The sequence below is a fragment of the Saccopteryx leptura genome, chromosome 1 (genome assembly GCF_036850995.1).
Source record: "Saccopteryx leptura isolate mSacLep1 chromosome 1, mSacLep1_pri_phased_curated, whole genome shotgun sequence".
In the NCBI taxonomy this organism is placed as follows: Eukaryota; Metazoa; Chordata; class Mammalia; order Chiroptera; family Emballonuridae; genus Saccopteryx; species Saccopteryx leptura.
In genome coordinates, this window is record NC_089503.1 from 124,629,454 (window position 1) to 124,643,505 (window position 14,052).

The window sequence follows — 14,052 nt, forward strand, 5'->3', positions numbered from 1 at the left end:
TTATGGTATGAGTAGGAGGAGAGATATATCTAGTATACTTGTGGGTTTATATTTGAATGAATGAAAGTGCCATTGTCCATTAAATGAGAATGGAATTCAGAAAGAAAATCTGCATCATGAGAATGCAAAGTAGATTTCTCCTGATGATTTTGAGCTGACTTAAAAAAAAAACAAACCATTTTTTGGTAATGTTCAGAGGCAGTCAGAAAAATGAATCTAGAGTTCAGAAGACAGGTGAAACCTTGACTGAAGAGCTGAGTATTAGCAATATAGAGGTAATATATGATAACCTCAGGAAAACTATGTAAAACTAGGGTGCCCATGACCTACAAAAGAAGCCCATGGGACATGGGAATTCAAAATGGGGGAGGGTTTCTTAACATGTCTTTTCTTCTCAGGATTCTAGCCTCCAGCTCAGTGTTTGGCATATAAAAGGGGAAGTTAATGGGCAGTGAAAAAAGGAAAGATGAAATAATTATTTGGGACAAGATGCAAGTTTGCTTTTTTCTTACTTTCTTTTTTTCTTACAAGATGCAAGTTTTAACTACATTTGAAGAACTTAGGCCCTGGCCTGTTGGCTCAGCGGTTGAGTGTCGGCCTGGCGTGCAGGAGTCCCGGGTTTGATTCCCGGCCAGGGCACACAGGAAAAGCGCCCATCTGCTTCTCCACCCCTCCCCCTCTCCTTCCTCTCTGTCTCTCTCTTCCCCTCCTGCAGCGAGGCTCCATTGGAGCAGGGATGGCCCGGGCACTGAGGATGGCTCTATGGCCTCTGCCTCAGGCGCTAGAATGGCTCTGGATGCAACAGAGCGACACCCCAGATGGGCAAAGCATCGCCCCCTGGTGGGCATGCCAGGTGGGTCCCGGTGGGGCACATGCGGGAGTCTGTCTGACTGCCTACCCGTTTCCAGTTCCGGAAAAATGGAAAAAAAAAAAACTTAGATGCTCCATCTACCAGATGTCCCTCAATGGGCTTATTCATCACCCTCTACATTTGTGGAAAACTGAATGAAATGTGAAGTCCTAGAAGTTAGGGATCTTGGATTTCCATCTTGACTCCCTGCTCACTAATCTTTGCCGGCTTATACTCCTTTTTTTTTTTAATTGTATTTATTCATTTTTAGAGAGGAGAGAGAGAGGGGGAGAGAGAGAAACAGAGAGAGAAGGGGGAAGAGCTGGAAGCATCAACTCCCACATATGCCTTGACCAGGCAAGCCCAGGGCTTCAAACCGGTTACACTCCTTCTTGAAACAAACTTGGTACCAGTGTAGGATTTCTGCCATCTCTAGTCTTCCCTACAGCCTTGGATCTAAATCAATTATTCTAATTTCTGGACATATCTCAGGTTAAAACTTTAGTTTTGATCTTTGCCTACTACAGATAGAAACCAAATAGAATGATATATCTGTGACTCATTAAATGTTAGATACTTTTACTTAGAAAAGTGAAATGACCTTTAACATTTTCTGAGAAAACAAGAGAGAAATGCTGAGAATAATGATTCCTTTAAAGAATAGCTCCAATCAGCTCTCAGCAGGACAACGTGAAATGCCACAAGACTTTTACTTGGCAAGGCCTTATTATAATAAAGTTCAAGTTCTTGGACATAATACCACCATTATCAGGTTTCTGGTTTTATCATATAGAAACTCTGCTACGTGTTTCTTTTCCATGATATGCTTATGAAAGCTAAAACCAGCATTTCTATTCAAATGCATTTTAATGAGTCTGTTTACTTTTTAATTATTACTTTGGTTTCATACATAATTTTTAATACCAGTCACAGATATGTGCAATTAGAGAGATTCCTAGTAATAATTAATAAAAAGAAATGAACAAATTTAGGTCATTCAATTACACAAACATAACCACCAAGTAGAGTTGGCATAAATGATACCTAAACAAACTCAATTTATCTTCTATAACAGTTATTTAGATTAGTGCTCCTTAAACTAATGATCATGGTTATGGAGGAGCTTGCTAAGTGCAGATTTAGCCTGAGTAGTTGGAGGATGGGGTCCGGGATTCAGCAATTTGAACAAGCTCCTGGGTGATTCCCATATTGTTAGGATCAAAGAGGACACTTAAGTAGAAAAGACAGTTCTTAGAGCAAAGTGCGGCTTTTTAATCCTGCTTTTTTTTATATATTTTGAAGCTTTGATTCTGCTTCTAAAAGTTACACCGAGGGTTTCTGCCCAGGGAGGGGAGCTCTCACTAGAGAAGGTGAGAGATTTAAACACGCTCCCCAGTAACGTCTGTATGGATCAGCTATGTCTGAGCGTCACTTGAAATGTGTTTCTGCCTAAACAAAGGCAAAGGGACCCCTAGATCTACTTTCTAAACTTTGCCTACCTCAGAGCTTCCATATGAGTTGTATATTTTTAAAAAACAAAATAGTTCTTATTTCTTTACCTTTTATTTACTTTGAAACTGTCTGTGGCCCTCTTTCCCTATATAGCTCAGTTTCTCCATCATATAATTATAGTCTCCTGACTTCCAGCTTCTCTCATGTGATCTGGTCTATAACTCTATCCCTTTCTTACTTCTTTCAGTTATTTGCTTCCTTTTCTATTTTTCCCCTAAAAGCCTATTAGATGAGAAAATAAGGGAAACGTAAGGCTGTTTCTTATTAGGTAAATGTTAGAAAACCTTCCATGAGATGGCTTTTTAAATGTTTTTGTTTTTTTTTTAATAGTCCATGTGTGTATTTTCTGGCATCCTCTATCTGTTTTATAAGCACCTTTTTATAAGTAGAAATGCTGTATTTGTAGAGAATTGTTCCCTTTAGCCAATAAAACTCAAGTCTCTTAACCGATGTGATGCCTCAGGGAAGCCGACAGAATGCCAGGTTGGAGTTACTGTGAATACGGTCTTTTTTTTTATTAACTCTTAGTTGTTTAATCTTCTCAGAAATCTTGAATTTTGAATCAGTTGACAGGTTTTTGTCTTTAAAACATTAGAAGGTGCCTGACCAGGCGGTGGCACAGTGGGTAGAGCATCCGACTGGGATGCGGAAAGACCCAGGATCGAGACCCCAAGGTTGCCAGTTTGAGTGCGGGCTCATCTGGTTTGAGCAAAAGCTCACCAGTGTGGACCCAAAGTCGCTGGCTTGAGCAAGGGGTTACTTGGTCTGCTGAAGGCCCACGGTCAAGGCACATATGAGAAAGCAATCAATGAACAACTAAGAAGTCCCAACGAAAAACTGATGATTGATGCTTCTCATCTCTTTCCGTTCCTGTCTGTCTGTCCCTATCTATCCCTCTCTCTGACTCTCTCTGTCTCTGTAAAAAAAACAACAACAAAAAACCACAAACAAACAAAAAAAACATTAGAAGGTGCCTGACCAGTGGTAGTGGTGGTAGGGGCATAGTGGACAAAGCATTGACCTGAAACGCTGTGGTCACAGGTTCAAAATCCCAAGGTCGCTGGCCCTGAGCACTGGTTCATCAGAGCAAGGTCACTGGCTTGAGTGGGGGGAACATCCATGTGATCCCAGAGCTTGCCGTCTTGAGTCCAGAGATTGCTGGCATGAAAAGCCCAAGGTCATTGGCTGAGCCCCAGGTTCAATCCTTAGTCAAGGCACATACAAGAAGCAAGCAATGTGCAATTAAAGTAAAAATAGCTCCGAATGGACACATCTCACCCTCTCTCTCCCTTCCTGTTTCTCTCTCTCTCTCTCTCTCTTTCTTTCAAAAAAAAAAAAAATCAAAAGCATCTATAAATTACCTACGTCAAAAGCCAGTTGTATACATATTATATGAAATTCACTGCAACTTTGTGTTATTTCTAAGTAATTCTCTAAAATTCTTGCTTTACTATTAGTTGTTCTGTAGTTTTATGACAACTTGGAAACAGTGCTTCATCCTGGAGAATAATTTTGTTTTATTAATTTTTTTCTAACTCTAAGCATTTTTTATTTACACATGAATATTAAAACTTTTCAGAGTGCAGCATAAAAGAGATGATTTCACTTGATAATGTTTGATATACAGTGTTTGAGGCTCTATTAAAGAAAACCAATTTTCTCTTTGTCATTATCATATCAGAACCGGAAGGAAAGGCCTTCCTCTCTACCACTGTATCTGTTGTGCCAACCTGAAGTCTCAGGAGCAAGGTAATTGTTTGCTGAGTAGACCAGCGTCATAAATGCAAGGAAAAAAGTCAGGTTTCATTTCAGCCTGAAGCTGTGTATTTAAATGCCTATGTGGAAGAGACAACTTTGGCTACAAAACAGACACCTAGTGTGTCCTTAAGAAAAGCAAGGAAGCAGAATTCTGATCTGAGGAGGGAGCAGCTATTACCAGTTGCTGAATCATTGTCTTACAATAACTCCTCAGAGAGAGTAGAGGATTATTTTATATACTTAAAGGAATTCTAAATCCTAACAGCCATAACATAAAGGACCAGAAGACAAAGAGATATAGTAAATAATGTCACCTTCCATAGTAACTAATGCTGACAAAATAAAATTCCTCTGCTTTCTATGCCCAATGCATCTGGCATAAGACTTACCTATGCTTACTCGCTGGAGGTCAGCCCACTCAGAGTTCCCCCAAGTATTTCCGAACATTGCACTTGGGCCTCCAGGTCAAGGCTCTGGAATGGGTACTCCATTGCTTGTGACGGGGAGAAAAAAATCCTTATACCCTTCTAGGTTCTTGTTCCAAAGTTAAATTAGCATAAAACGGATTAACAGGAGAGACTCAAATTTAATTATGTAAGAATGGGGGCCCCACAAAGACAGTGACACTCAAAGACAGGACAAGCAAATCAGGCATATATGGCACCTTGAGCTAAGGAACGGGATGGGGGTCTGTGGCTTCAAAGGAGAGGAGGATTATTCACAGGGCAGTAAAACAGATGTATAGTAATTAGATTTTTGTTCTGAAATGCAGATAGGTCATCTATATTAAAGTTTTTTCTTGGTAGTAGCTCTCTTTCTGGGCCAGACCCCTATCTATTGATAAATTTTTGAAGGTGGTTAAGGGAGAACTAAAAGTTTTTCTTGAGTCTGTTGGGTCTTTATTGCATTCTGCTCAAAATAGTCTGGCAATCTAATTCATTTTATGTGGGACCAAATTTAATCCAATTTCTAATCATAGATTTTCCTTTAATGAGAGTTCAGGAGAAGGGCAGACCACACCTCTTACCCACTCTGCCCCACCGCCTGTTTGAAATCATGTGGACATCTCTCAAACACATACATTTGAGTGCTTTCATGCTTCTGCATAGGCATAATCTGGCTAAAAATACACCCAACACAAATTACTAAACAACACTTAAAGTCCTGGGCTGAAGCACCTGCTGTGTTTATACATACCATCTGTATGACCAAAAGGACTCCCCCAAAGTAACATCCTCACCCAAGGAGGGCAATCTACTGTAAAGTCAAATTCCATTTGTCAGTATCAAATGCAGGAACTCAAATAGTTAAAGTAGCACCATTCTGGCTTCAAAAATTCCAAGACCCTTTGTCCAACAGAACCCCCATCATGATTTAACCGGAACACCATAATTAGCTCAAGATATTAGTCAACCCCATCACAGGAAAATCACTGCATTTTCCAAAGGTACCTAACTTGTCCCTTAAATATGAATCAGTCATTTGAGGGTTCTGGAACAATTTTTGGGATAAAGAATAATTATTTTTCAACTTGAGGTATAGCCATTTAAATGAAATCAAACTCTTGTTCTTGCAAGCCATCATTCCACAAACATTTAAGCACTGATTACTCTGCTGGAGATTTTAATGGCAGTGGAAGACAGATATAGTTAACATGAAATAGTTTCTGTCCTCTAAGTACTAAAATGTCCTAGTGGTAAAGAAAGTCAAATATTTTATGGATAATGAAGTGATAAATATTTTTACTTTTATTACTTTTTAATATTTATTTTATTGATTTGAGAGAGAGAGAAAGAGAGAGAGAGAGAGAGAGAGAGACAGGAATATTAATCTCTTCCTGCATGTGCCCTAATCAGGGATTGAACCAGCAACCTCTGTGCTTTGGGACAATGCTGTAACCAACTGAGCTATCCGGCCAGGGCAAGTGATAAATATCTTAAAAAGCTGTGAAATAAAGTATAGTGAAAGAAGTGTCTGGGTAGTTTGGAGATGGCCTTTGGCAAACTGCTGTCTCAAGTGAGTGTTAAAAGGGAAAAGTTCTCCAATTAGCACCATGCTGACTTCATGGTACACTGGTATGCATGAAGGGATAATGTCGAAGTAGAGAACCTAAAGATCATATATATCTCTAAGATCTAATGAAGTATGGGCTGTCTACTGAAACTGGAACACAAATGATAGTTAGACCATTCTTCAGCAGTTATCTCTTTTTTAATGAGACCTTTGATGCCTCTTTTCTATATTGCTTTTAGTAAACAATCTAAACATTTTTTTTTTCTTCTCAGAGTGGCTTTGTAATCTAATTGTCCCTTGTTGTACATGACAGGGAGATTATTCCCTAAGGCTGTTGTGACTCTCACCAGACACTTATGTCAGGTCAGCAGGAGGTAAGGCAAGGATATCAAGTTCCAGGAGAGAATTTGGTCCCTGGGAATTGGCGTTGGCACAGTGTGCTTGTCCTAGGAGTGTGGGGTGTGGAGACAATGGGATTCATCTAAAGGAAAAGCCAGGGTTCATTGCCAAGTGGGCCACCACCAAAATGTGCACATGAAGGCTACGGAGAGAGGAGGCAACTCTCAGGAACCCAACAGGACTGAGAGTCTGACCACAGTGGACGATTCTAGTGGAGAGAGAGAGGGACACAGGGTAATTCTCTCGTAGGCACCAGGATATATTACATGATTCCTGCCCTCTCACAGGTATGTGAATAATCTAACATAGACCTAAAGTCAAATTCATATGAAGTCTGGTCTTGATTTTTCAACCACAAAGTTTATGTAGATTGTGACATATTTATAATAGATAATAAACTGGTGTTGGCTAACAACTTTTGGGATTTATTTTATATGATTTAGAAAAATGCATGTTTCCTGCCACATATTTCACAACACATTTCAAAATACAGTACCATTACCCATAATTAGATTTATATATAGTAGAATACATTCATGCATTTATTCATTTCCTTTTCAGCCCATCCACCATTGTATTACAGAAAGTAAATATAGGTAAAATCCTCAGTGAACATATAATATATTTGAAGAGATACATATAATTTGTGTATAGATATAGATATAGATATCTACCGACCTTTTCCTGTATACCAATGTGTTTTTTGACAACTTTGAAGAAGTATGAAAATATGGAGAAAGCAGCTCTTAATTCCAAAAAAATTTTATTAGGGAGAACACCAGGTAGTGCTGAGACTTGAAATAGAGGTAGGGACTTTTATAGTCAGAAACAAGAACAGAATCTGTTCCAGACCACGGGAACCGGAGGACTGGTGCGCTGGAGGTGTGCTTCGTGCAGGGACTCACAGGCACCTGCCTGCCTGCACCTGGGGAAGGGGCTGGGAAAGCTGGGCTGAGTCAGCTCATTCAGAGCTTAGAAGCCTGGGTGGGTTTTTCAGGTAGTAAAGAGCCCTTAGAAGTTTCTGAGCCGTTTCGAGTCATTATTATTAAGAACATAATTGGCAGCCGTACAAGCATGTTTTAGACGTGAAGGGGAACTATTACGGGCTAGCACTCTGCGAGGAAATCCATGTACAATAACACGGAGGGGGGCCTGGTGCAAGGGGGCAGATGAAGAATGGTGAGGGCCTCACGGAGGCTGTGGCTGGGTGAAAAGCAAGAACAGAGCTCAGCTTTAAGCCTTAATTTGTAGATTTGAGGGGGTACAGGGGTGGCAGGATTTGGCAAGTGATTGGATGTGAGGGTTAAGAAGGAAGTAAAAATGACTCAGAAATTGATTACCAGCCACAGGGTCTAAAGCTGTGCTACTTTTGTTACTGAACTTGGGCCCAGAGCAGGAGCAACACTTTGAATTTAAGGTAATGAATAAAATTTTAGACAAATTTGAGGTGACATCAAGGCATTTATTTCTAGCATGCAGTTAAAGGTACTCTTTACATAAGACTTGCTGTGCTTTAGACACTTTGCTAAGCCGTTGATATGTATCATATTGCTTATAATATAATGTTTATCACTTTATTATCATCGCTGATATTTTATTATTACTTCTGTATCTTAAATAAAGGATACTAGTCTTAATTAAGTAACGTTCCCAAAGCCACACAACTTGCTAGCATTGGAACTAAAGTCTGACCCTGTGGCCCTCCCTTCTGGTTCTCAAATATGTAAATTTGAAGTCTGAGAAAAGTCAAGGGTAACAGTGTAGTTTGGGAAGTTCTTTTATTGAACTCCTGCCAGTGGCCAAGTGCACTACGCTGAGCCATGGGGACACAGAACACAGACACTGCTGAGACCCCGCTAGAGACGTGATTTGAAATAATAGGCTAGAATTAATGTGAGCAAGAGAAATTGCTAAAGCGCAGGATCTTAGGTTGGACCAATGAACATTCCACAGAAGAACTGGAAAAATAAGTAGTCAAGGAAATACAGTGTGTCCGTAAAGTCATGGTGCACTTTTGACTGGTCACAGGAAAGCAACAAAAGATGATAGAAATGTAAAATCTGCACCAAATAAAAGGAAAACTCTCCCAGTTTCATACCTATTCGTTGCAGTTCGATGTGGGCTCACGCAGATTTTTTAGGGCTCCTTACGTAGCTATCCCGTATAGCCTCTGCAGACTCGTCACTGACTGTTGGCCTACCAGAACGGGGTTTCTCCACCAAACTGCCAGTTTCCTTCAACTGCTTATCCCACCGAGTAATGTTATTCCTATGTGGTGGTGCTTCGTTATAAATGTGCCACGTTGCACTTTGGTCACAGATTTGAATTTAGCGAGCCACAGAACACACTGAACTTTCCTCTGTACCATCCCCATCTCGACTGGCATGGCCGTGGGCTGCTCCACTGTATAAACAGTGTTACATCATCATCTGCGCATGCGCACATGCTGCCACATCATCCTACAGAAACTGGGAGGGTTTTCCTTTTATTTGGTGCAGGTTGCACATTTCTATCGTCTTTTGTTGCTTTCCTGTGACCGGTCAAAAGTGCACCATGACTTTATGGACACACTGTAGAAAGAAAAACAATCCCAGTTAGCACAAAAACCAAAAGAAAAAGGTGTGTAAGTCCTCGAGAAAATAACTTAATGAGAGAAAATTGTGAGGAGCTATTTCTGTGAGAGTGAATTCACATCATGTGACTCTGTGAATGGCTCCTACTCCCAAGATTAGAGATTGGAAAAGGAGGTCTGAGGAGAGAATACTTAGACTTGAACACTTTTTCTACTTCTTGTATTATACAGTCTTATTTGTTGCATAAATAATCATCACATTCCCTGGCTAGTTGGCTCAGTGGTGGAGTGTCGGCCCAGCATGTATATATCCCAGGTTCAATTCCCAGCCAGAGCACACAGAAATGCCCATCTGCTTCTCCACCCTTCCCCCTCTCCTTTCTCTATTTCTCTCTTCCCCTCCCGCAGTCAAGGCTCCATTGGAGCAAAGTTGGCTTGGGTGCTGAAGATGGCTCCATGACCTCAGCCTCAGGCCCTAGGATGGCTCCAGTTGTGGCGGAGCAATGCCCCAGGTGAGCAGAGTGTCACCCCCTAGTGGGTATGCCGGGTAGATCCTCATCTGGCACATACGGCAATCTGTCTCTCTGCCTCCCCACTTCTCATTTCAGAAAAAAAAAAAAAGAAAAAATCATTTCATGGCATTTATGGATATTGTGGAGGGTATAAACATGTTTAGGCCAGTTTACAAAAGGAAAAGTAATGCTCAATCTAGTTATAAAGTATGTAAAGATCCTTCACTCTCTCTGGCTTGCCTAGAGTTTGGGTAAATGCTTTTCATGTTTCCTCCCTCATGACTAAAGTAGTCTTTGTATGAAGTTAATAAACCTGCACAGGCCAGTTGCTTCTGAATACAAACAATACCTTAATCTACCTCCTGATGCCAGTTGAATCCTTAGCAAACATGCATTTATTTATTTATTTGCTTATTTTTGAAAGCATTGTCATCACAGTTTATGAAATTTGTTCAAAATAAAAAATGAAAGCAAAAGTTAAAAGTCATATAATGGCCTGAACAGGTGGTAGCACAGTGGATAGAGCGTCGGACTGGGATGCAGAGGACCCAGGTTCGAGACCCCGAGGTCGCCAGCTTGAGCACAGGCTCATCTGGTTTGAGCAAAGCTCACCAGCTTGGACCCAGGGTTGCTGACTCGAGCAAGGGGTTACTCGGTCTGCTGAAGGCCCGCGGTCAAGGCACATATGACAGAGCAATCAATGAACAACTAAGATGTCACAATGAAAAACTGATGATTGATGCTTCTCGTCTCTCTCCATTCCTGTCTGTCTGTCCCTATCTGTCCCTCTCTCTGACTCTCTCTGTCTCTGTAGAAAAAAAAAAGTCATATAATGAAAACCTCAAAGGAGTCACCTTGGACATTTTGGGGATGCCTAAATTACTAATCTTTAATTAAGGTCAGTATTCCAAGCTAAGTATAATAGTCAGAAAAAGTAAAGGGCTTATAGTCATAGTTGTTTGCTTTTTATCAAAGTGGTGTATGCCAAGAAATGGAGATCTGCAACTCTGTTTTTCTTGTTCTTCTTATTTCAAATGAGAGGAAGGAAGTTAGAGAGACTCCAGCATGTGCCCCAACTGGGATCCACCCAGCAACCCCCATCTGGGGCTGATGCTCTGCCCATCTGGGGCCATACTCACAAGCTATTTTTAGCACCAGAAGCAGAGGCTTCCCAGAGCCATCCTCAGCGCCTGGGGCTAATGCACTCAAACTAAGCCATGGCTATAAGGAGAAGAAAATGAGGGGGGGCTGGGGGAAGGGTGGAGAAGCAGATGGGCGCTTCTTCTGTGTGCGCTGACCATGAATCTAAACCAGGACATCCACACACCAAGCCAACACTCTACCCCTGAGCCAATGGACCAGAGCATTGCAACTCATACTAATCATGAAAATATATTGTTACCTTGTTCAGACACTTACTAATGGAGGAACTCTGATGAGCTGTGTTCTTCCTGTGTGACATGTGCATTTGGAGGCTGTCTGTGTGTGATTGCTGACCCCTGTGAAGTCATAAATACTATAGCCTCCCCCACTGCAGTTTTTAGGCTTATTTTGGTTGTTATATGCAGTTTCATTCATTGATACTTTTTCTAATATAAATGGAATGCTCTAGATGACAATTAAATTTTCATGTACTACAGGCATTATTAAAACTTTTATTAGAGATCATATTAATATTAAAATATAAATAAGACACTACTTATACATGTATTTTCATTTCCAGTATTCTATTTATTGTATTTCCTTTGTGTGAAATATACTTTATCTCAATTTCTGACCATAATATTTCCACCTGTATTTAAAGGCCTTCTCTTTCACCATGATTCTTTTAATAACACTGCTTGGGATTGAGAGGCCCCTTCTCCATCTTTCAGTGAAGACATGGTGGTAGAGAATGTGGTAGAAAGGTTCAGGAGTAGGAGAGAGTGGATGATGGGCTTAGACAGGAGGCTGGATAAAACCTTGTGAATATGATAGCCTAGGAGCTGGTAGGGCCCAAGGTCCGTGTTTCTTTGTGATGACTGATGTGAACAGGGATAAAAAGCACACAGGGCCCTGGCCGGTTGGCTCAGTGGTAGAGCGTCGGCCTTGCGTGCAGGAGTCCTAGGTTTGATTCCTGGCCAGGGCACACAGGAGAAGCACCCATCTGCTTCTCCACCCCTCCCCCCCTCCTTCATCTCTGTCTCTCTCTTCCCCTCCCCCAGCCAAGGCTCCATTGGAGCAAAGTTGGCCCGGGTGCTGAGGATGGCTCCATGGCCTTTGCCTCAGGCACTAAAATGGCCCTGGTTGCAACAGAGCAATGTCCCAGATGGGCAGAGCATTGCCCCCTGGTGGGTATGCTGGGTGGATCCCGGTTGGGTGCATGCGGAGTCTGTCGGACTGCCTCCCTGTTTCCAACTTCAGAAAAATACAAAAAAAAAAAAAAAAAAAGCACACAGAATTTACCCTTATGGATTCTCAAGGAAGATAGGGGTGGTGAGGCAGTTAGTGCTAGAGTGGATGGAGGTATAGAAGGCAAGGATGGATGTTGCTGGGGTTTTTTAAGTGTTCCATGGAATACACATATAATTTATTTATATATTATACATTTTGGATTTATAAGTAATTTAGTTATGAACTGTCTTTACCATTTGCCACAATAGCTAAGTAACTAGCCTAACCATTGCTTACATCCCACAACCAACACAGCTGTGATTAAATCACTTGACCTGTTTTTCATATCCCAATTCAAAGCAAACACTAGCTAGAGCTGATCATGCTTTGGGTTATGTACGATTCTGTTCCCCCCACTGGACACCTTGAGTTTTTAGTTTCTTTAGAGAAAGGTGTGAGTCTGTGTAGTGCTGTATGGCGAGATCCTAGAAAAATGCCTGGTACATCGTAGTTGCATAATAAAATATTTGTTGAATTAAGATGACTCTCTGAGTCTAAGATGAAATTAAAATTATATTAGAAGGCCTTCTCCATGTTCAGAGACAGGGCTTCAGTGACTTCTGGTTTTGGCCTGCTCAGTGGTCCTTGGTCAGGAGAGACCCAACAGTCACTTTCCATCGGCAATGGGGGGGGGGAAGCTCTTGCCAGGACCATAGAGTTCTAGAATGTCATTCTCATTCTGGGGGCCCAGGGGCCTTATCTGGTAAGAATCAGCCTTGGAGGTTCCTGCCTTGTTCGTGGAACACATGAAGCTCTCGGGCTTCCCCTCAGCTCTCAGGAATGGGTTGAAGAGGGCCTTCAAGAAACAAATCTGTTGAAGTTAAGAGCTATGCCTTTTCATCCCTTTCTTTAGTGTTAGCTGAACAGTAACTACAGTACTTAAACAAGTTGTTTAATGACAGAATGAATGATTGTATAAACCCTGTCTTCCTTAAGTGACTCTGCTAGAGTCATCTGCTTTGTAGGATTTTGAAAATATGCTTAAGAAGCACAAAAAAGTTAAACAACAAGAAAATTCAATAATATAGATATTACAAGGCAGTTGTTGATTAATTGCAAATTAAGAGGCGGTGACGGCTGATATGCTTATGTTTTGCCAAATGCAATCCTTATAGCAGGGTTCATTAGGTTTTGCCTATATAAGTAATAATAACAATCCTTAGTTTTCTCTGAGTAGCAAATTTTGACTCGACCTGAGAGGGTATTTAAAAAAAATCAATTCTATTTATGTTCTTCAGATAAGATCATAGTCTACTTTGAGATGCATTTAACATTGTATATTTCACAACCTGGTGTTCAATATATTCTTTAGGCTCTGGAGGTATTGGAAAAATTAGCTGGTCAATATGTGCAGTGACAGGCTGCTGAGTCCTCATTTTTCTTGCAGCCAGAAGATAGAAACCAACTAAGATACTTATTTCGCCTTCCCCAGTTGTATTCTGAGTCTTCAGCCTTTTGACAGGGTATTTTCGTTATTGCCATTTGTTTTTGATGATCAGGTTTTGAGTACCAGATCAGCACAAAGATCTCCAGAAGCTGAGATTGTCTGTGACAATGAGTAGGCAGCAGTATTCTTATTCAGAGTATCCAATTCAGAGAATCTCCTGGTTTCTATTGTGATGATTTGTAGAGGTTTTTGTTACCTCAATCCAGAAACTATTTTAATATCTTATGTATGGTTATATTGAGTGGTAAATGAGGTTTATTTTGATTCAGCTTCAACCAATATTTGAGACCTTGCCATTTGTTAGAGATTGTGCCAGATGCTTCCATGCATATTGTCTCAGTGTAAGATTTAGAACACGCTTTATTACAACTTATCTGCTCTTCTGAGTAAGGACAAATGCAGGAAAAGGAGAGTTCTTTTATATCAGGAAAGGCTTGTTCCTTACAAGGGAAGTAATTCTGCAAAGTAATGAAAACAACTCATCTTACAGAATAGACGAGGGAAGTTTGAATAGAAAGATGATAATACAGTTTACATTGACTCCACTCTCCTTGCA

General features: G+C 40.8%; 1 protein-coding gene and 1 non-coding gene across 9 annotated transcripts in view; both read left to right on the forward strand.

Annotated features, from left to right (window-relative positions):
- The window catches only part of CTNND2 (catenin delta 2), a 944,271-nt gene that overhangs the window by 394,442 nt on the left and 535,777 nt on the right, over positions 1-14,052 (forward strand). The window lies entirely within an intron of this gene.
- Positions 11,669-11,744, forward strand: TRNAA-UGC (transfer RNA alanine (anticodon UGC)). The gene has a single exon. It is a non-coding gene; the product is annotated as a tRNA-Ala (tRNA).